At 47.4% G+C, this 21,567-nt stretch overlaps 1 protein-coding gene and 1 long non-coding RNA gene across 4 annotated transcripts in view; one reads left to right on the top strand and one right to left on the bottom strand.

The window, feature by feature from the left end:
* Prkce (protein kinase C, epsilon) overlaps positions 1 to 21,567 on the bottom strand; it is a 490,135-nt gene that overhangs the window by 211,014 nt on the left and 257,554 nt on the right. The gene's annotated exons all lie outside the window — the stretch shown is intronic.
* On the top strand, positions 1,919 to 20,966 carry Gm30284. Its single transcript, XR_877087.3, has 3 exons — positions 1,919 to 2,413; positions 15,526 to 15,580; positions 19,627 to 20,966. It is a non-coding gene; the product is annotated as a predicted gene, 30284 (long non-coding RNA).

Below are 21,567 nucleotides of genomic sequence, written 5' to 3'. Positions count from 1 at the left end.
GTCCCCACGTGTGCAAGGGATGCCAATCAGAGTCACATAAAGTTCACTAACTGTATCAACAGCTGCTGCTATGATTGGTGGGTGACAAATGACTTATCCAAAACTGTTCAAGAAGTCAAGTCACAGAAACAAGGAGGGGACTCCCAGGGACAGAATGGAGCAAATAAAAGAAATAGATTCCAAGTCACCCAGGACATACTTGGCTTTTATATGTTCCCTCAGTTGCTGGGGATATGTCCCTTTCACACTGTCCTTTCTCTATTCAGTCATCCTTGCTCTAAAAAAACCCACAGGATAGTGAACTGAGAGACAGAACCCTTCCAGCCAGGCTGTCCACACATCCCTCCATTTATGCAGCCTTCCCTGGAGGCTGTCTCCCAGCAGCCCTGCTCTAGGCAATGTGGACTACAGTCATCTCCAGGGCCACATGTAAACAGAGACAATCGTCCCTCATTCCTAGAATGGTTAAGAACAGAGAATTAGGGGCGGTAGAAGTAGAGGAAGACTGAGTCTGGGCCCTCTGAGTGGCATTAACTGTGAGTCACAGAGATGCCCTGTGGCAGGAGGGAAGCTCCCAATGGAACCTCCGTGTTGTGTCCAGATTCCTGTAGTCACCTGCTCAGCTTCAGTTACTGGTGTCAGGAAGAGGTGGGTATCTACCCTGCAGAGTCAGTGAGCTACTGTCATTAAGAGCACACAGAAGGAACTCAAGGATGGGGACTGTCATTACAACAGTGACATGCACCCCAGAAGAGTAAACCCAAGCCACTGAAAATGTGGGGCCTGTCAGGTCTTGTTACCCATAGCGTGTAGCCTGAAACAGGAAGCAGTAGGTGTTCTATGCAGGCCAACAGATGCAGTTAAGGCTGGACAGTCACACGATTCGCTACAACACCTGCGAATATGTTTTTATTTAAGTCCAATTATAGAACTATATGCAAAATCGGGTTGGCTCTCCATGTCTATAATCCTAGTACTTGGGAGGCTCAGGCAGGAGGATCCCTTTGCCTTCAAGACCAGTCTGCGTTCCATAGGGAGTGCCATGCCAGCCAACGCTCCAGAATGAGACTATCTCAATAAAAAAAAATCAAAACCAAAAACAAAACAGATACATAAATTAAAGGGAAATGTTTGAAAGGAGTTGAATCTTTTTCCCCAGTCATTATGGACAGTTTTTTGTTGTTGTTTGTCTGCTTTGTAAAGCACATTTTTAAGAGTCACTGCCAAATAAGCCTATAGAAACAGCCTAATTTCAAGTTCTCTGGAACTTGAAATGTCCAAGTCTGACTCAGGATTAATGTGGAGATTGCACGTTACGACTTGCAGGTGTTTGTAGATGCCCGTTGCAGCATGCACATATGAGATCAGCAGAACTTGTGGGTTTGGTTCCTGCCCTGTTTAATAAGAACAGTCTGTGGTTTGGAGGAAATCTGTCAGAACTAGGAAACAGCCTTCCCAATTCCAGTGGAAAAATCTCCCCAAGCTAAACGTGGCTGTAGGATGCTCAGCTGCTAAGATATAACAATGAGGCATGCAAGGTGCCACAGGCCTGTAGCCCCAGCTCTTGGAAGGCTGAGGAGGGAAGACCACAGTTCAAGGTCAACCTGGGCCCCATGGTCAGTATGTAGTAAGAACTTTCTGAAAGACACATAGAGGGGTAAGGGAAGGGAAAGGACACAAAATTCAGAGAAGACGCAAAAGGAAGTGAGTCCTGCCGCTGTGGGGCTGCATTCCCCACAGCACTGTGAGCTTACAAACCTGACGACACTTCCTGAAATTGTCCACCAAGTCTGGCCACAAGGGGGCATGAGAGCCAACGTCTTGGCTTTTGTTTTTATGCCTGGATTCTCTCAACAGAAAACATGTTGGGGGAGGACCCAGAGGGCAGAGGCACTCACTGCTGGGTGAGTCCTGTGGCTCACTGCCACCAAAGCAGTGACTCAGGCGGTTCATCCTTGGGTGTTTCAACACCATTTGAGAGCCGGTCCAAAGGTTTCCCTCACTTTCTAAGCACACTCCCGCTCTGCCCTGGGCACAGTTACTGCATTATTACACAGGGGGAGGGGAGGAGAGCACAACAAACACCGTTTTCAATAAATTAGCATCTTAAGCAGACACTAGCAGAGCCAACCCCTAAGGAGTCTGTGGTGGGTACAGAGCACATGCCCATCTTCGAGGGACAGGTCAGGACGGTGCCCTTGGCATGAACGGTGGGCATTGCTGGCCCTCAATGCCTACCTTCTCAGGTAAGAACCAAGCCACATCTACAGGGCTGCAGGCTGGCTCGTGGACTGTTGTACCAGCTCATCGGCAGAGAGAGCCTTTCGCATGGTGGATCTGTCCTCTCAGCAGCACATGTGAAGACCCCTGAGACCTTGAGCCTCACCAGGTATCGTCAGGCACCATGGCAGAGGTAAGGCAGCCTCATCTTAAATCACAAAATGTTTCCACCTGTCCACTGACTGACCCAGCAGCTGGGGCAGGCTGTCATTTCAAGTTCAGTTATGCACTGACTTTGTTGAAAGATTTTGGGGGAAATTATTATTTTATTTATAAACTTGGAGTTGTATATGAATTTTGAACTATTAATATTTCTGTTTGACTTTTGGATGAGATGTTACTTCAAAGATGTTCATAGCTCAAGGCCCCTCTCGGAGGAGCCTTCCCTCTGCCTCTCTCATTTGTCCAGGCCAATAAAATGCAATTCATTCAAAGGATGATGGAAAATAACCACTTTATGTACTTGAACTGACAACATACATTCAAACTCGTAACATTTATCTGAAAACAAAAGCCTGCATGAACACTCATTTAGCAATACCACGTGGCCACGGGCTTCAAGGCCTCTGCTTTTGAGCTCCACACTGCCTCTCGTAGACAACAGAGCATGTGTGACCTCCAACGTTAGTATCTCTGTGGTGATGCTGATAGAGTGACGTGAACTCACACTTGTTGACACTCATCACCAGTGCTTCCAGTACCTCATTGTTCTCTTGCCCATAATTCAGTTTTGTTAGCAATTCTTCTCGAACCCTTCTTCACATTCAACTCAGTTTTCATAGAAACACCACTCACACTCATTTTATTTTGTAAGGTTAAGTCACAATTATGTGATCATTGTAGGAACAGTAAACACAAGGGACTTTTGACAAATATCCAACCAGAATAATGGGACACTTTGCAGGAAGGAGAGTGTGCAGGCAGTTACACTACAGCCAAGGGCCTGAGAGAAGTCCTCGGGTATTCCAGGAGGAATGGGGTGCAGAGTGACTACCCCAGCAGCTGGCAGCTTAGGACAGCAGTGGCTACCCTGTGGTGGAAAGGCCTCCAAAGCTGCAGATTCAGCCTTTGTAAAACAGCAAAACTCTAACCCACTAACTACAATTTAGATGCAACTGTCACGAAAAAAAAAATAAGTGTGAGCTGAAATGGGATGGCAGTTCAGGCCTGTAAGCCTAGCAGTTGGGAGACAGAGGCCAGAGGATTAGAAGTTCAAGGCCAGGTTCAGTTATTTACTGAGTTTGGGGGCAGCCTGTGCTACGTGAGTCCACGTGTCAAAACAAAACAAGAGAAATAAGATAAATGAAAAAAGGGGGAGGAAGGAGGAGGGGAGGGTGAGCGGAGGGGTAGGGGGGGAAGGAGAGGGGAAGGGAAGTAGAGGAGAGGGGAGTGAAGAGGAAGAGGAGGGAGGGAAAGGGGAAAAGGGAGGAGAACAGAGGGCAGGGAGAAGGATAGGGGGGAAAGGAGAGGAAAAGGGGAAGGCAGGGCAGGAGAGGGATGGGAAGAACAGCAGGGAGGGGAAGGGAAAGGAGAGGGGAGGGCAGGGCAGAAAAAGAGACAGGAGGGGAGGGGAGAGGAGAGGAGGGGGAAGTGGAGGGAAGGGGAGGGAAGAGGGGAAGGGAGGGGAGGTGAGAGGAGGGGAGAGGAGAGGAGGGGAGAGGAGAGGAGAGGGGAGGGGAGGGGAGGGGAGGGGAGGAGAGGAGAGGAGAGGAGAGGGGAGGGGAGGGGAGAGGAGAGGGGAGGGGAGGGGAGAGGAGAGGGGAGGGGAGGGGAAGGGAGGAGAGGGGAGGGGAAGGGAGGGGAGGGGAGGGGAGGGGAGAGGAGAGGGGAGGGGAAGGGAGGAGAGGAGAGGAGAGGAGAGGAGAGGAGAGGAGAGGAGAGGAGAGGAGAGGAGAGGGGAAGGGGAGGGCAGGGCAGGGCAGGAAAAGAGACAGGAGGGGAGGGGAGGAGATGGGAGGGGAGGGGAGGGGGGAGTGGAGGGATGGTATATAAAAGAAGGAAGTGCTTCCTCCAATCTCTTGATCAAAGGCAACAAGAGCAGCCCAAGCAATATGCTGTGCTACAAGCAGCTTAGTTACCCTGGGGTCAAAACGCTACCCCAAGTAAGGAAGAAAGGACAGAGCACCATTTGAAAGGAAAAATGTAAAAGAAAACAAGGGTGTATATCCTTCTGGCCTTCAGGCAACAGGCAATGCGATTTTAATTGTAACACAAAAAGTACAAACCGCAAAGGAAAAAGATCAATTCAACTACATTAGATGGGAAGTTTTGCTCATCAAAAAATACATTTTCAAGAAGTAAAAAGGTAAGTCAATTATATGTTCGACAAAGACTTAGACCCAGAAATCTGTGGCTTCTTGTGGATCAATAGGAAAGAGACAGACAATCCCGTAGGATAATGGCTGAAAGACCTGAGTGGGCGCCATCCAAATGAAAATCCACAGTGCGCAATAGCTGCACAAAGAAATGCAAGCAGGGGAACAGAAATCGAGACCTGGAGGAGGTCCTGGGTGACTCTGTAAGAGCATGGTACACCTGCTCTCTCAGCACTTAGGAAGCTGGGGCAGGAGAATGGCAAGTGCCAGCCAACCTGGACAACATATGAACTTAAGGCCAGTGGAGACTCAAAATTAAAAAAAAATAAACTCTTAGTAGAAAATAATCAAACAAACAAAAAACAGCATGCTACACACACACACACACACACACAGTGAAAGATCTGAAAAGAGGGACTCAGGTACTGTGTACTACAATACTCAAAGCAGCACTAACCCCAGTAATCTAAAGGAAGAAAATCACTCAAATGCCCATCAACAGCTAAACAAGACACGGTCTGCACACGGTGGAATACTATTCAGCCTTAAAAAATAGGAAATGCTGAAACACGTTACAACATGGAAGCGACCTAAGGATGCCACACAAAGGGACCAACCTAATTACAACCAAACGAACACCGTGACTAAATTAAATCTGACAGAGCGGGACAGTGGACGGCTGCCAGGGGTTGGGGAGACAGGGAAAGAAGTAAGTGAAGGCTGTGGTGTTTCTGTTTGGAAGGACGATGCTTCCATCTGTCCAGGATGGATGGTAGTGAAGACTGCTCCCAAAAGGGAATACTTAAACATCACTACACTTAATGGTTCAAATGGCAAATACAATGTTAAATATATTTTACAAAATTATTTTTAAAAAGTGAAATATACAAATCAGAGCAGCTAAAAAAACGGGAAAGAGATGATCAACCCCTAGTTTGGCAAGGGTGTGTGGTGACTGCAGGTTGCAGACATCAGGCGAGAGCCATGGGTCACCTGGAACACAGTATTTACCAAGGCTGTGCAGCTGTGGACTTTGAGACTCAGGAGTCCTCTTCCTAGGCAAACACGCAACAGTAGCACACATACTTGCACACCAGCGCCACAAGCTACGATATTCACCGTGGCATTTATACTGCACAGCCATTGGACCCAAAACCACCACATCACTGATAGTAGGACTGATAGATACAGTCTTCCACAGGCAACTCGACAATGAAAATGAGCAAGGTATAAAAGACAAGGTGACCAATGGTGTCCCTCGGGAGAGTAAGGAAACATATTCTGTTCTTGGAAGTCAAGCATGCAGGAGGGTGGTGGGCTGGGAGGGAGCATCCCAGGATGAGTCCTGCTCTGTTTCTCCCTCTAGATGCTGAGCATCTGCGCTCTGTGAGGATTTAGCAAGCTGTACCCTTAGGGGCATTTTCCTGTCTGTGCTACTTGAATAAAAACTCAACAGAGGTGTCCTATGCAGCAGTACATGCCACGAAGCCTTCACTATAGAATCTTTGGGACCCAGAGTGTCCCAAACTTACGCCCTAATGGAACACTGGCAATGCAGAATACCACGTGCAGTTCCAAGCAGAGTAGAAGGTATCAACTCGGAAGCTTTATACAAGGTCTAAGTTTAGGATAGCCAGCTGATGCTCCTGGAAGGTGTTTTAGCACATTTTCCTCGTCGAATTCATTCTGGCATCTAATCCCATTTGAATGTCCGCAAATATTCACCTGACCTCTCAGCTCCATGAACTCAGACGTTCTGCTCTGATTTCTCTGGTGCTGATGACACCACATAGCCAGGTGTGTCATCAATATCAAAGCCATTTGTTTAATCACAGTACACCATAATGCTGAAGCTCTATAACAGTATAAGGAACGTTCAGGCAGCTACAAAACAATAAAAACCCAATCCAGCACGTACAGTGATGGATGTGTGTCTGTAAGTAAAAGAATGACTTGAGCTCGGGAGTTTGAGGCCAGCCTGGGCAACATATAAGAGCCTATCTAAAAGGAATAAAGACCAACCAATCAAAATGAGGGAAACGTGAATGCACCTAAGCATATAGATTTAAAGCAGGGCTGGAGAGATGGCTCAGTATTTTTTGGTCCTTGCTGCTTTTCCACAGGATATAAGTTTGGCTCCCAGTACCTATGTTGGGTGGCTCACAACCACTTGTAACCCTAGCTCTGGGAATGCAACTCCCTAGCTTCTATGCTCTCTCTCTCTCTCTCTCTCTCTCTCTCTCTCTCTCTCTCTCACACACACACACACACACACACACACACACACACACACACACAAACTAGAAAATAAATTTAAAAAGCTTAAAGCATTCTAGATGTTAGGCAAACTGTATTATGTCCCTGGTCTTCGTTCTGCAACCCCCAACTGGGGTCTGTCGGGATCTCAGAGTTGGCGTCAATGCCAGGGAAGTTACGAGAGGTACAGATAAGAACACAGATAATCAGGAGCACAACTCTGTGCTTAGCAGCCTCTGAACAAGCATGGTAAGCGACCTTCAGCTAAACCCGTGGGCACTGTAACCCAGAGCAGGGCAGTGGACAGGAGAAACGTAGACACATCCCCTTGCCTCAGGTCCTCAAATATCCCTATAGCCACCTCCTGAGGAACCACCAGTGGGGCAGCTCTGATCTCTCACCTGCTGTCTCTTTTGTACCCATGGATTTTTTGAGGCACACAAAGCCAGCCGTACAACAGATACATTGAGTGGATTCCTTCCAGGCGCCATGAATTATCTGCTGATGGTAGTCTCCCTAAATCAGTCACGAGACAGTCAGGTCCATGAGCAACCTGCAAGTGTGAGGTCATCTTCAGACTCTGTAAGAGGCATTTGTGCTAAAAGGTAGACAGCAGGAGCCTCCCTGGGAGTTGCGTGAGTGTGGGCAGACGTTCTGGTTTCACGAAGCAATATATGATCACTGTCCTACCAGGAACAGGCAGGACAGGGTCCGAGTAGGACTGGATTCGGGAGTCATTCCTATGTTTGTGAGATTTATTGGATGTTCAAGGTGAATCACCAGGGACTATTCTGGATCTGTCACTAACCGTGTAGTTTTGGTCACTGCCCCCACTCCATCTTTAAACCAACAAGCAGGAGCAGCGTACCTCCAGACTTATCACCCTGTGACTCTCTAACCCCGAGTGTTTCACCAAAACAGAAGCCAAGCCCTTTTAACTCACCCCATGACATGGTGTTCTGCTATCTTTAGACTCCATAGGTCCCCGCTTTTCTTCTGGGCTGTCACGTAGCATAACAATCGGGTGACTGATATGCTGAATTGGGAGTGTCACCTGCCTGCCAAGGATACTAGTAGACTTTGCTCACATTGTATTCTCCAGAAATGACAGCATGTAACCTTTGGTTTGCCCATTGGTTTACTGAATGGTTCATAAATGCAAAGTACTTGGAGCCATCCTGGCCTAGACACTAGGCTGGACATCCAGGAACACAGTGCACTAAAGCCAGGCCACACCCCCAGGGGGGGATGTTCTATGGAAATGCAGGAAGTAAACGCAACTAATGTACACTATAGTTCTACAGGGAAGGCCTGAGCACATAGAAGACAGAGGCAAGAGGTCAGGGGGGTAAAGATGAATGATGCAGAAGGAGGGGAGACAGAGGCGCAGAGACATGGAACTAGAAGACAGTGTTCCATGCAATTCTCAGAAAGAAAAACAAATCGCTGATGGATCTCCAGAGTAAAAAGAACCCCCTGAGAGTTGGAGTTTTCTAAGCATCGAGCTTTGGAGGGCGTCACAGTAGGACCTTTATTTAGCATCTTACTGCTAAGTCACCCACCTAAACACTTTTCTGTCTCCCAAAGAGGAGCAGATGCTCCCAGCATCTTTACTCAATCTTGGTTCCTGCTGCCCAAACATGGTCCCTGGGGTGGGGGTGGGGACTAAGTGGGAACTGAGCATGGCTACAAAGGTACAAAATGGAGAGTACACATGGAGTAGGATTATTTATATGTGGGCATCTTTACTTGGAGGGGGGGGGGGGAAATGCTCCTCTATCGTGTCTTAGTGTCTCAGACTAAGACTAAGGCGCAACTCATGTTTTTCACTTCTCTAGTCCAATTAGCTGCATATTTTTAGCACGTGTTATATAAGGCTCATCTGCCCAAATTCGCTGGCTTGGGGGCCTTTCCTTCCTTTCGTTTCACTGGTGGACTGACCCTCGTGGTAGGATGACGAGCGGATCATGACAAGTCTGTAAATAGCCTGCCCGGGGAGGGGTGGATGGAAAGAGCCCTGGAGATGAAGGGAGGGCTTGTATTTGGTGTGCCAGGGCTAAATCTAACCCTTCTAAAAGGGGAAAGCAAAGAGAACGCACAATTCCAAACTGAGCCGTAGAGCGTTATGAAAAGCTGCTCCGTCTACAAAGGGCACCAAGAAGCAGAATCACAGCTGAGACAGGTGCCCCGCAGCGCTGCTGGAGAAGCCCCCAGGTGGCCTCTGTCAGCGGAAGCAGAGTTTAAGGCTGGTAGAGCGGGAAGTGGTTCCACTACCACAGAAAACACATCACCTTTCTCAGGGCAGGGTTAGCAGCCTTTGAGTAGAAGGCTCTTCCATCACTGCCATACCCTGCAAGCTGGAGGGGCCGAACAAGGAGCCTGGATGATGTACCCAAAGAAGTTTCACTTTCTGTTTCAGTGTGCAGCACCAAGGCTAGGAGTCTCAACGATGCCCAGGACCAGACCACTTACCCCACATTCAATTTACAGAGATTACCATTTAGGCCATCGTACTTTACCTAAGTCCTTCTAAAACAGCAGTTCTCGGCCTGTGGGTCATGACCCCTTTAGCAAATATCTTCCAAAGTGTTTACTCTATGAATCATAACAGTAGGAAAATTACAGTTATGAAGTGGTAATGAAATAACCTTATGTTTGGGGGTCACCACAACCTGGGGAACTGTATTAGAGGGCCACAGCACTAGGAAGGCTGAGAACCACTGCTCTACAACCCGGTACTTAGAGAACAGAGTCTAGAAAGGCTTTTAGGGATGGAAGAGAGGACCTTAGCAGTCAAGGGATTAATGGCTAGGGGTGCGGCCTTACAGCCCTACAAATGACATTCAGAAGCCAGTCAGCCTTCCCCTAATTCTAGGCACATCACAAGCAAGCCTGAGTACACTGGGGCTCTTCACTTTGCACCGCCCAGGCAGGCCGACACCCTCTCTGTTCCTCTAGTGAAGGTGCCACAGTGGGCAGCTGCTTCCTCAGAAGGATGCACCTGTGTAAAGTCCTGGGCACGTCACAGACCACCTGAAGTCATCCTATAGCCAATGGAAGGATAAAGTGGTGCCTTTCCCCAACATCCATCGGCAGGTAGCAATTACGGGCTTGGCTACGGAATGAGATGACAAAATTCCCATCTACTGCAGGAAGGAGAACTGGCTCTCTTCAAGAGACTGCCTTCCTGCTGACGCACAGTTCTGGGGATGAGTTTCCTTCTCCAGTGCCCTTCCCCCTGATCTGAAGTGGCATGGCAGGTGGCATACCCTTGGGCTAGCACTTACAGCTGGGTGCTGCCTGTGAACACGAGGTCCAGGTTCTGCCTCCGGTGCTGGAAACAGTCTCAGCGGTTCTTGTCAGACAGAGCTGGACTTTCATCTCTTTGCTGTGCAACCTTGAGGGAAGGTGTTCTACTTATACAATACTTTTTTGACTATTTAAAGCAGAGGAGCTAACTCCTGCTCCCCAGGGAGGCAGTGAGGAATCTACCAGGTAATGCACGTGGAGGTGACTAGCACAGAGTCTGACCCAACAAGGCAATGTGCAGGGGTGTCTGCGTGCGTGTGTGTGCGTGTGTGTGTGTGTGTGTGTGTGTGTGTGTGCATATGGTATGTGTGTGCATGGTGTGTGTGTGTGTGTGTGTGTGTGTGAGTGTGCATGTATAGTGTGTGAGTGTGTGTCTGTGCATGTGGTGTGTGTGTGTGGTGTCTGTGCATGTGGTGTGTGTGTGTGGTGTCTGTGCATGTGGTATGTGTGTTTGAGTGTGTATGTATGCATGTGGTGTGTATGTGGTGTGTGTGCATGTGTTGTATGTGTGCACATGGTATGTGTGTGTGTGTGGTGTGTGTGTATGTAGTGTGTGTGATATGTGGTGTATGCATGTGGTGTGTGCTTGTGGTGTGTGTGTGTGGTGTGCCCATGTGCTGTGTGTGTGTGAATGTGTGTATGCATGTGGGGTGAGTGTGTGCATGTCGTGTGTGTGTTCGAGTATGTATGTATGCATGTGGTATGTATGTGGTATGTGTGTGTGCATGTGGTGTATGTTTGTGTGTGTGTGTGTGTGTGTACATGTGGTGTGTGTGTGTGTGTGCATGTGGGATGTGTGTGTGTGAATGAGTATCAGTCCTTGTTACACTTTCATGTGCAATGTTCCTCTATAAGCGTATGTGCTCTTCAATCTTGGCTCTCAGTTATTTACTATTTTGGGAGGTGGCAGAACCTTGAGAGGCAGGGCCTGGTTAGTGAAGGTGAGCCACAGAACCCAGGGCTTTGAGGGTCAAAACCAGGCTCTGTCCCTGCTCCCAGCTCTTTACTTCCTGTTTTGGTTAGCACATGAGAAGGTCTGTCATAGGCTTCTGTCACACCACACCATCCCTGCCACAAAGACCTGACTCTTAAGTTGCTCATTGGTGTCTTGTTAGAGCAGTGAAAAGGGTAACTGACAGCCCTCCAACTTCCTGGGCTCCAACAGTAAAGAAAACATCTAAGCTCATCAACTCACAAATGAATTTTTAGCTCCCTTTGTCCAACACGCTTGCCCTGTGTACAGACACATTCCACAGCCATCTCTCTTCTGTGTGCTTCTTTTCGGCCCAAGCACACATACTCAAACTCTCCTGATAGAACCCCTTGGCCCTACAGAAATCCTTCTTGGCCTGAACACTTCCAGCAACAGTTATCTACGACAGTGACAAGAGACACAGTAGTATAAAGGAAAAAAGGCACTGATGTTCAAATCCTTATAGATCTTAGCCTATTTTTCAACCAGAGACAATTAAGATCAAATATGAACTGGGCAGTGATGGCACACGCCTTTAATCCCAGCACTTAGGAGGCAGAGGCAGGTGGATTTCTGAGTTAGAGGCCAGCCTGGTCTACAGAGTGAGTTCCAGTACAGCCAGGGCTATACAGAGAAACTCTGTCTCAAAAAAAAAAAATCAAATATGATTATCTACATGAAAGAGGTATTAAATTGTCAGTACTTTGTAAGCACAGATCTCTTCCTGTTCTTTACCACCACCACCACTACAAACACCCTGCCACTACAAAGATTACTGTCACTAAAAGGCCCCTGTTACTACAAAGACTACCTTCACCACAAGACCACCATTACTCTCCACTGTTGGAGGTTAGTCTGGTACTGCTTGCATTCAAATGCTAAATTCTGAACCGCAAGATCTGGTTCCTCCAAGATGAGCAGATCCTCATGTATACCTGCTTTTGTTGTGTAACCCCCCCCCTCCAAGTTATCCACGATTGGATAATAAAGATGCCTATAGATAGGCAAAAGAGAGGTGGGCGGGGCTGAAAGTTTCCAGGCTTGGGGTCTCAGACAGAGACAAGGAGACAGGAGAGAAGGAAGGAAGGAAGGAAGGAAAGAAGAGGAAAGAAGGAAGGAAGGAAGGAAGGGAGGGAGGGAGGGAGGGAGGAAGGAAGGAAGGAAGGAAGGAAGGAAGGAAGGAAGGAAGGAAGGAGTCACTATGAGGCAGGTGGATCATAAGCACATGGCCGTGAGTGCCGGCCTGTTGGAGTAGGAGCGGTTCAGGAGCAACAAGGCAAATGATATCTCAGGGTTATTGTTAGGGAAGTAGACAAAATAGCAGAGGGTTGACATCTGCTCAGCTCTAGTGCTCTAAGGCTTATTATAAACATAAAGGTTTTGTGTTTTCTGCTTCACAACTAAATGGCCTAAGGTGCAATAGAAACCCCCACTTAATATTTACTGCAACAACCCACAACACTACAATACCCGCCACAACCATTAACTTCACGGCAACGATTGCCACTGTCACCACCACCACACCCACACCACTACCTCCACCACCACTGTCATCACAAAGACTGTCCCCATCCACTTGCAAAGGCACCACCACTGTCAGGGCAGAGGATCCGTACAAGCCGAGTGTGCATGCGACTCGCAGGTTTGTCTGGGCAATCACAACTCACTAGCCTCGCTTGAATCGGGTGGTTACACGTGGTGGCGGCCCTGAATCGTTGTGGGTCCCTCCTTCCCTCCCTGACGCTATCATCCTGGCTTGGGCCCTAGAGGAAGGAAAATTCAAAATTAGCTAGCCAAGTTTCCATGCATATCATTACAAGCCCTAGCAGTCAGCTGCTGAACAGCAGACAGAAGACTCATGCCTGCCAACCTTGTCATTTTTTTTTCAGAATTTTCGAGTTATTTATATCACACAAGCCTGTAAGATATAAAGTCCCCAGTTTCCTTGGATGTAAAAGAATCTGGCACAATACTCCTTTAGAAACTCCTATCCCAAACTGGGCAGTGGTGGTGCACTTGGGAGGCAGAGGCAGGCAGAACTCTGAGTTCAAGGCCAGACTGGTCTACAGAGCTACACAGAGAACCTCCTGTCTCAACAAAACAAAACAAAACAAAACAAAACAAAACAAAACAAAACAAAACAAAACAAAACAAAACAAACAAGGAAACCAAACCAACCAATCAAACCACCACAACAATTAAAAATCGTACTAATATTCTCTGTTCCTGATTGTCTTCACCTAAGTTAGTTTTGCCTCCCTCCCCCCACTGAAGCTCTATCCCTAAACTGGGGCCAGCAAAGGCCTCTGGCAGTTATGGCAAAGCCTTAACATGCTACATCTAATCTCACCCACTGCTGGGAACCTGCTGGGATTGACAGTGTGTGAAGGCCTTGATGAGAAAGAGAAAGCTGTTCTCCAGTGACCTCAGTCTAAACCGTCCTTGCCAAGACATGAACTGCCTGTGCTAGTTCATATCAGTTATCAACTTGACAGGCTCAACGGTCTCCTAGGAGACAATTCTTGGAGCATGCCTACCAGGGACTGTCACAGTTATGTCAATTGAGGAGGGAAGATCCACCCCCCAGGTGAGTTTGGGTCCTGGACTGCATCAAAGGGAAAGCATTCACTGGGCACCAGCAATCACCTCTGCTTCCTGACTATGGATACAAGGTAGCTGCCTCAGGCTCCTGCGGTCAGGATTCCACACCCTGAACTGTGACCCTCTGAACTGTGACCCTTTGAACTGTGAGCCAAAATAGCTCTTCTCCTTTAACTTGTCTCTGTCAGGGCGTTATATCACCAGGAAGAGTCACCAAGGCACTGCCCAAGTTCCAGCTATACACACTGTCCCCTGGGCTCACTGCTAAGCTGGGCAGACCTCAATATACAGCATACACTTGCTGGTTACAATCTGTGATTAAAAACGCAGGGTGCTTGCAAGGAACAGGTGAAGTGTCAGGACAATTTGTTTGCTCACAGAGCGCCTTAGAAAGCAAACGGCTAAAGCCCATAAATAAGAAACTCGACATCTTAAAAGCAATCTTCTGCCTGGCTACCCCGAATCACACTCTAGATATTTCTCTCTACTTCAAGGGCTTAGGGACTTACTCAGGAAGCAACCTGGGTACCATTAAACCCACGGCCCACTCTGTCAATCCGTGCCCTGACTCTCTTCAGCACCTTCAGCTTTTGTATGTAGTCTGTCTACTCGCCCTGGGTACTCATGGCTTCCATGAACCTCAGAGTAACACCCCGGGCCCCATGGCTTGATAAGCCCGGAGTCCCCCAGAGATCTGATAGTTTCTGCACAGTCCAGCCTGCCTTGGGGAGCCCAGACATGCCCCGCAGGGTGTTTCATCCAAGTTTTGCATAGAGCCTCATGGCTCCCATGAACTCACTCTTGTAGAACTCTGCTAACACTAGTGCAGATAAAAATACTCAGTAACATGGAGGATGGGACACAGAGTGATATGGAAGAGGGGCACACAGTAACATGGAGACGGGGTGCAACAGCAGGGGCTCCAGAATTTATGGAGAACATCCATTGTGTTAAACAACTTTCTGTACAACTTGTATGAATTCACCTAGTGATACTTCACATCGACCTGGTGGGATGATAGCAAGGAGGGTCTTATTATTCTCTGTGGTGAGTTAATGACTACTGGAGGATCTCAGGGTAGGAAAGCTGTAGAGCCTGGACTGTCTATCACAAAGTCTACATTTCCAATCTCTGAGCTACCCTACGTCCCCAGAACACTGCCCGGCATTTGGAATGGCTCAGTCGGTCAGGGACGTTCTCTGACTTCCACCCTTTACTGGCCTACTAGAAATAGCTATCCTGGTAAGTAAGCTTTAAATTTGGTACAAGGATGTCTTTTTGTAACCATGACTGCACTGGCTTTCTCTCTCTCCGAACAAAAATATATAACTCTCCCTTTTAAGAAAGACTAAGAAACAAATGATTGAGTAAGCAAATGGCCAGCCTGGGTCTGAGCCGTGGATTCCACTGCACATTCATCATCTACAAAAAGGATTTCATTGCTCTTGTTTACTTGCTTGCTTTCTAGTTTTAGGTTTGTTTTCTGTTTTGTTTGTTTTTGTTGTTTTATTTTTTTTTGGAAGAGCTTGTTTTGTTTGTTCATATGTTTTGAGAGAAGGTCTTACTGTGTAGCTCTGACTTGCCTGTGTAGACCAGGCTGGCCTGGAACTCAGAGAGATCTGCCTACCTCTGGCTCTAGAGTGCTGGGATTAGAAGCAAGCACTACCACACCTGGCTGTGTACAAGTTTCTTGAGACTGTTTAAGTCATGGAGGAGGGAGACAGTAACCAGTGGATTGGGTTCCATTTGTTTTGGAAACCGGGATGTACCAACTGCCTCTGCCTCTTTCAGTGTCTCTGAGGAACCTAGAACACAAGCAAAGCCAAGTTTCCATCGCAAACTTCCAGTAAGTACCTCTTTGCTGTTATACCCAAGGGCAAACAAGCTTTGCCCAATGTGGTTGCCCTCTTGCCTGTTATATTCCAAGCTCTCCCACCCATGCCATCTCTGCCTTCTGAGTTCACCTGGGAGAGACCTTCCCTCTGACTCCTCAGCTTGTAGCCATCTATCCTCAAGCGCAAGGTCTGACTACTCCTCACACTGTCTCCCCAGCCCTGAGCCTCTGGGTGGCTCTTGACCTGCCCCCTCTCAGCACCAGAGCCTCCTGGTGGCTCCCTGATCTTCTCCCTCTCCCAGTCTCAACATTGGGTGTCACAAAAGCAGGATTTAATCATACAGTCACACACGTGGCTTCACTAATGTCACCTCCATGCATCTCATACTTCTGTGTCTACCACAGCACACCCGAGAGACCTGAGAACACAGCACGGTCACAGACACACGTGCTAGCTTAGCATAAACATCCTTCGATACTTACTGCTCTACCTTTGCAGAAACGGTAACTACAGGCTGAGTCACATGTCTTACCTCCCTGAGTTGGTGTGAAGAGAGACCTCTCCCCTTCAGGCCTCTCTCTGTGAGCCTCAGAGAACTAAACTAACAGCTGCTCCGTAGGGGCACATATTGGGGCCCAGCAACATAGTTGTGGGAATGTAATTGGTTGGATTCTCCGAATTGTCCTGAACCCCTCTGACCAGCTTTGGGAGTTGTCAAACCTCAAGAAGGGATAAAGGTACCGGTGCCATTGACACACTGGCAGTGCCACGATCTCTCCCACACAAACTCGCTGCCATCCTCTACGCTCGAGAGGGCCACTCCTCTATTTTCTCCAGACAAACAGCCACTCTGAGGGAACTGAAAACCACCATTTCTTTCCTCCATCGAAACACAGGGCTGTTTCTCTTGCTTTACTTTACTGAGGGGCTGAGGCATTTTCCCGCTTCTTATAAATCCCAAAGAATCGTGCACCTCTGTTATCCAGGGGCTACTGGGGCACGGTCCTTTGTGCCCTTGTTATTTCTGATTACTAATATATAAATAATATCCTTTCAAGTTAGTGGGGTTGGTTAAGAGAATACCGGAGCCTCTAGAAAATGGTCTGAAGATAGGCCTTCAAGCTCATCCCTGTTCTGCTGAGATCTACACACACACACACACACACACACACACACACACACACACACACACACACTACCCAGCATGCTGTCTCAACTCCACGATAATCTCCAGGCAACGGAGAGCCAGCTGCTTAGCAACACCAGCTACAGGATCAGCATGGACATCTCTATTAGAGATCTGCTCCTGCCTCCTGGCAGGTGCCCGTGAGCCAGCTAACCAAGGAGCCATGATCAGGCAGAAACTGGACCGTCTCCCGGAGCAACTGAGGCAGCAGGGTTTGAGGATAAGGGCCAGTGGGATGGGAGATGGCAGGCTACCCCAGAATTAAAATTGGGGACCTGAGGCCTTGCTTTTCACCCCTCTTTCCACTGCTTTCGGAGCTTTGCCCCTTACCATGAGGCAGTTTTGATTTAGACACCACACAGTCAGGGGCTTAGTCAATAGAGGTGGCTCTCTAACCCTGGCTTTCATCCTCAGCCATAGAGTCAACTGACTACAATAAAAAAACGTCTTTTAGATTTTCTATCTGTAGGAATATGCTTATTTTTCTCACCATTCCTTAGACAATATGAACATTACAACTGTTTACATCACCTTTTACGTGTCCTAGGTGTTCTAAGTGATGTAAGTCATTGGGAGGATATGTTACGTTTGGTGAAAATGTCACACCATTTTATCCACGCAGATTGATGTATCTGTGGATTCGGGTATCAAGATAATGGAAAAGTTAATAGGGATTTCGGAACTACTATTAAACAGACTTTCTTGGAACTCAATAGCTCAGAGAGGATGTGGGGTGTGGGCTGCTTGAATGGGCCATAACCCAATTCCAGAGGAACTTTTGTCTTAAAAAACAAAACAAAACAAAACAAAAAACAAAGGTCCCTGTCCCTTCCAGGTTTTTGTGTGGATCAGATAGGAAAATGTATGCCTGGAGTAAGTTTTGTGACTGTAGTTGCTGTTGACTGTGTAGTTGGTGTTGACTGTGTAGTTGGTGTTTGTTGACTGTGTAGTTGGTGTTTGTTGACTGTGTAGTTGGTGTTTGTTGACTGTGTAGTTGGTGTTTGTTGACTGTGTAGTTGGTGTTGACTGTGTAGTTGGTGTTGACTGTGTAGTTGGTGTTTGTTGACTGTGTAGTTGGTGTTTGTTGACTGTGTAGTTGGTGTTGACTGTGTAGTTGGTGTTGACTGTGTAGTTGGTGTTTGTTGACTGTGTAGTTGGTGTTTGTTGACTGTGTAGTTGGTGTTTGTTGACTGTGTAGTTGGTGTTTTTGACTGTGTAGTTGGTGTTTGTTGACTGTGTACTTGGTGTTTGTTGACTGTGTAGTTGGTGTTGACTGTGTAGTTGGTGTTTGGTGACTGTGTAGTTGGTGTTGACTGATACAGTGGTAAATGATGCTCTGCCCACTAAGGCAGCAGATGGTACAGACACCAGTTAAGTGAGGTCACATGGAGCTGCCCAGAAACTTGTCTGTTCTCTCTGCCAGGCTACGGACCCGAAATGTGGGCACAGGGAAGGGTGGAGAGAGAAGGCAGCTTTCAGTAAGTCAGGCACCACATAGCACCTCACAGCAGAACCCAATGGCTTTCTGTCTTGAGCCAATTTTAGCAATTTTTATTTCTAATAATTTGTGTGTGTGTGTGTGTGTGTGTGTTTTGCCTGTGCCTATGGAGGCCAGAAGAGAGCATAGCATCCCCCAGACCTGAAGGTACAAATGGCTGTGAACCACCCAACAACATTGGTGCTTAGAACGGAACTCGGGTCCCTCTGTAAGAACAACACATACAATTCTACTCTATCTCTCTCCATCTACCTTCTAGTGATCTTTAAATATCCAGGCTACAGAAATTCTCTGGAGTCAGAGATAACCTCAATGGATGATGTCATCATTTATGACTTTAACCCCCCAGGGTAGCCTCAGCTCATTACCAGTCATAGCCACACTGTGAAGTACCCTCGAGAAACTATAGTCCCATGAAGGAGACCTTCCCCTGGAGAAGAACCTGTTCTTGAGATCAAACAGGCCCGTCCACCTAGAAGATCACTTGAATCTCAGTTATCTTTCCCAGCTGGGGGAGCATCTAGATATATATTACTTAATAATTATGATTCAATCCCCGATCAGTAAACCAGCTCTCAAAGCAATCTGCAAACTCTTTAACTGCTTTCATATTTAAATTATACATTTACTTTATGTATAATTTTATGTATAATAATGTACTTTATACATTCAAATTAATTCACCCCAAAGCAAACAAACAAACAAATACAAATACAAAAAAACCCGAAAAGCATTTTGAGCCTCTTTTGTAAGTTAGTAGGCACCACACAAGAGATGGCAATAGGCAACCGACAATATGTTTCCTTCCCTTGTCACAGGAGGTTGACAACCCAGCTTTCCCACCTGTGCTCCATAATGATGCATGTAGAAAAGCCTTAGTGTATTGGGATTGACCAGCTGAGGGCTGGGCCATAGATATGATGCTCCACTACTTACCCGACTCTATGGCTTTGGGCAAATGATAGGTCTGCTCCATGCTCCGGGACTAAGTTTTCCAATCTAGAAAGTGAGGATGGGGCCAGGTGTGGTGGCCCATACCCATCAGCCCTGCACCTGGGAGGTAAAGGTTAACCACTCACATTCCTGCGTGTATGTCTGTGAACCACTTACATTCCTGTGTGTATGTCTGTGAACCACTCACATTCCTGCTTGTATGTCTGTGAACCACTTGCTTGCTTGCCTGGTGCCTGAGGAGACCAGAAGAGTGTGTTAATCTGGAGTTACAAATGGTTGTAAGCTGTCATGTGGGTGCTGGGAATGGAACCCTGTCCTGCCGAAGAACTGTTCTTACTTACAGAGTCATCTCTTTAGCACCATAACTTTTATTTTATTATTTATTTAATTAATTTATCTTTTTTTTTTTTTTTTTACAGAAGGTCTCGCTGTGTTTCCCTGGATTCCTTGGAGTCTACGTAGACCAGACAGGCCTTGAATTCATAGAATTCTAGCTTGCTTCTGCTTCCCTGGGCTATGATTAAAGGTGGGCCCCGCCAGGCCCCGCCCACTTATGGCTTCTTTTTCGTAATTTCTGGCAAGCCTTGCCCATGGTCTCTGAGAGTTCAGCTCCTGCTCTTCCCACTTTGATCCCTGGGCCAGACCTTCTTCATGAGCACCTCAAGAATCCACCAGAGCTCTAAAGAAGGCAACCCCCTCGCACCTGTGCGGCCTATATCCTTCCATCGTTGGATCACAAGACTGCCATCTGATTGGTCGTTTCTTCTTGTGAGAATACTTTGGAAGTGAACGTTTTTGCAAGGACAAGCTCCAGTCTTTCTCAGGGTTTGAAGAGTTGCACAACCGTGTCTCTCATGGTGCCATCACTGAAGGGAAGACTCAGAAGGCCATGTTGGTTCTCATGGCCAAGGCTATGGATTATATATAGGAGGGGTTTAGGAGTGGGGGTGACTATATCGAACTACTTAAAATGTACAAGCCAATGTTTTTATGTTTATATTGTATATATATATTTCATATTACATAAAATATTAAATGTTTGTATTTAATATTCACAGGAGGATAATCCCTTCCAAAGTCAAACATCTTTACTCCCTCAAGAAAATAAAAAATCCCTATCCTAGCACCAGTGTCCTGTGTGTCCTGTGTGTCCCAGGATTGTATGTGGCTATGCATTTGCTGGGGTGAGAAGGATTGGGTACTGTAGGGTTCTGTTTCTGACATCATTTATTTAACATTTTCAAAGTTCACCTGTCTCAGAATTTCATTCCTTTTATGACTCCACTATATCCCTTGTACTGATATTCTACATTTTATTCATTTACTTAAAGGCAACGGACCTTTGGCTGCTTCTGCCTATTGGCTGAAATGAACGATGCTACCATGACAGTTTCTGTGTGGCCACCTGCTTCCTTACTCTGGACACTCCACCTGGGCGTGAACTGCTAGGTCATCTGACGACTGGGTTCAATCATTTGAGGAACTGCCAGGCTGGTTTCCAAGGCAGGGGAGCCATTTCTATTCTGATGCTCAGAAAACCACTGAGCAGGAAGCTCAGAGGCCTGAGGGTGCATGGCGCCATCTTCCCAATTCCTCCCTACAAACAGTTGTTCTGTTTCTTTCCACGAGACCTTCAGATACATCTTCTCAAGCGGCACGTTGACAGTGAGGTTGCTCAGCTTTCGCCTACGCACGGCGAATAAAGTCTGGGCCCTCACTTGGGGCAAAGCCATGAGCTTTGAGATACTAGAGGCTTTGTCTAACCAGGCCAGGGCCACATGGGCAAGTAGAACAGGACCCCAGGATCTTAGCCAGATCAGTCAGCAACTGGCAGGGACACATGGGTGCACACCTCCTCTGCAGCAGCACCCCCCCACACACACACACTGTCTTCTCTAGCATTAAGGGTCAGGTGAACCCTGTCCACACAGGGGGCAGGTAACCCAAGGTTGTTTCTCTGCTTTCCCTCAGCCTTTGTCCTACCATCTCAGAAACCTAACACTTTAACAGGTACCTACCTACCCTGTGGCATGTGACCTCATAGCCACTTCCCTTAGCTTCTCTATGGGCTCTGTTTCCTGGATGCTGACCCTATCACACATTTTAATGCTCTCCAGTACACAAGACAAACAGTGCTATACCAGGACATCAGGTGGTCTCCAAGCTCTGGCTACAATGGGTATAGACAACCGTGGAGCCAAAGACAGCTGCGGAGTGGAGGGTTACAATCGGCTTTCTTGGCTGTCCTCCAGATTTGGATGATAACCAGCAGCGACCTCTGAAGCCTGGCCAGTGGCTGGAGATCCTCTAGCCTGCCCACCCCATGGTTCCTGAGTTTGAAGCGTATGCTTACAGTTCAG

This window comes from Mus musculus, chromosome 17 (genome assembly GCF_000001635.26).
Source record: "Mus musculus strain C57BL/6J chromosome 17, GRCm38.p6 C57BL/6J".
In the NCBI taxonomy this organism is placed as follows: Eukaryota; Metazoa; Chordata; class Mammalia; order Rodentia; family Muridae; genus Mus; species Mus musculus.
Note: the sequence above shows the minus strand (reverse complement) of the source record. Positions and strands in the feature narration are given on the sequence as shown.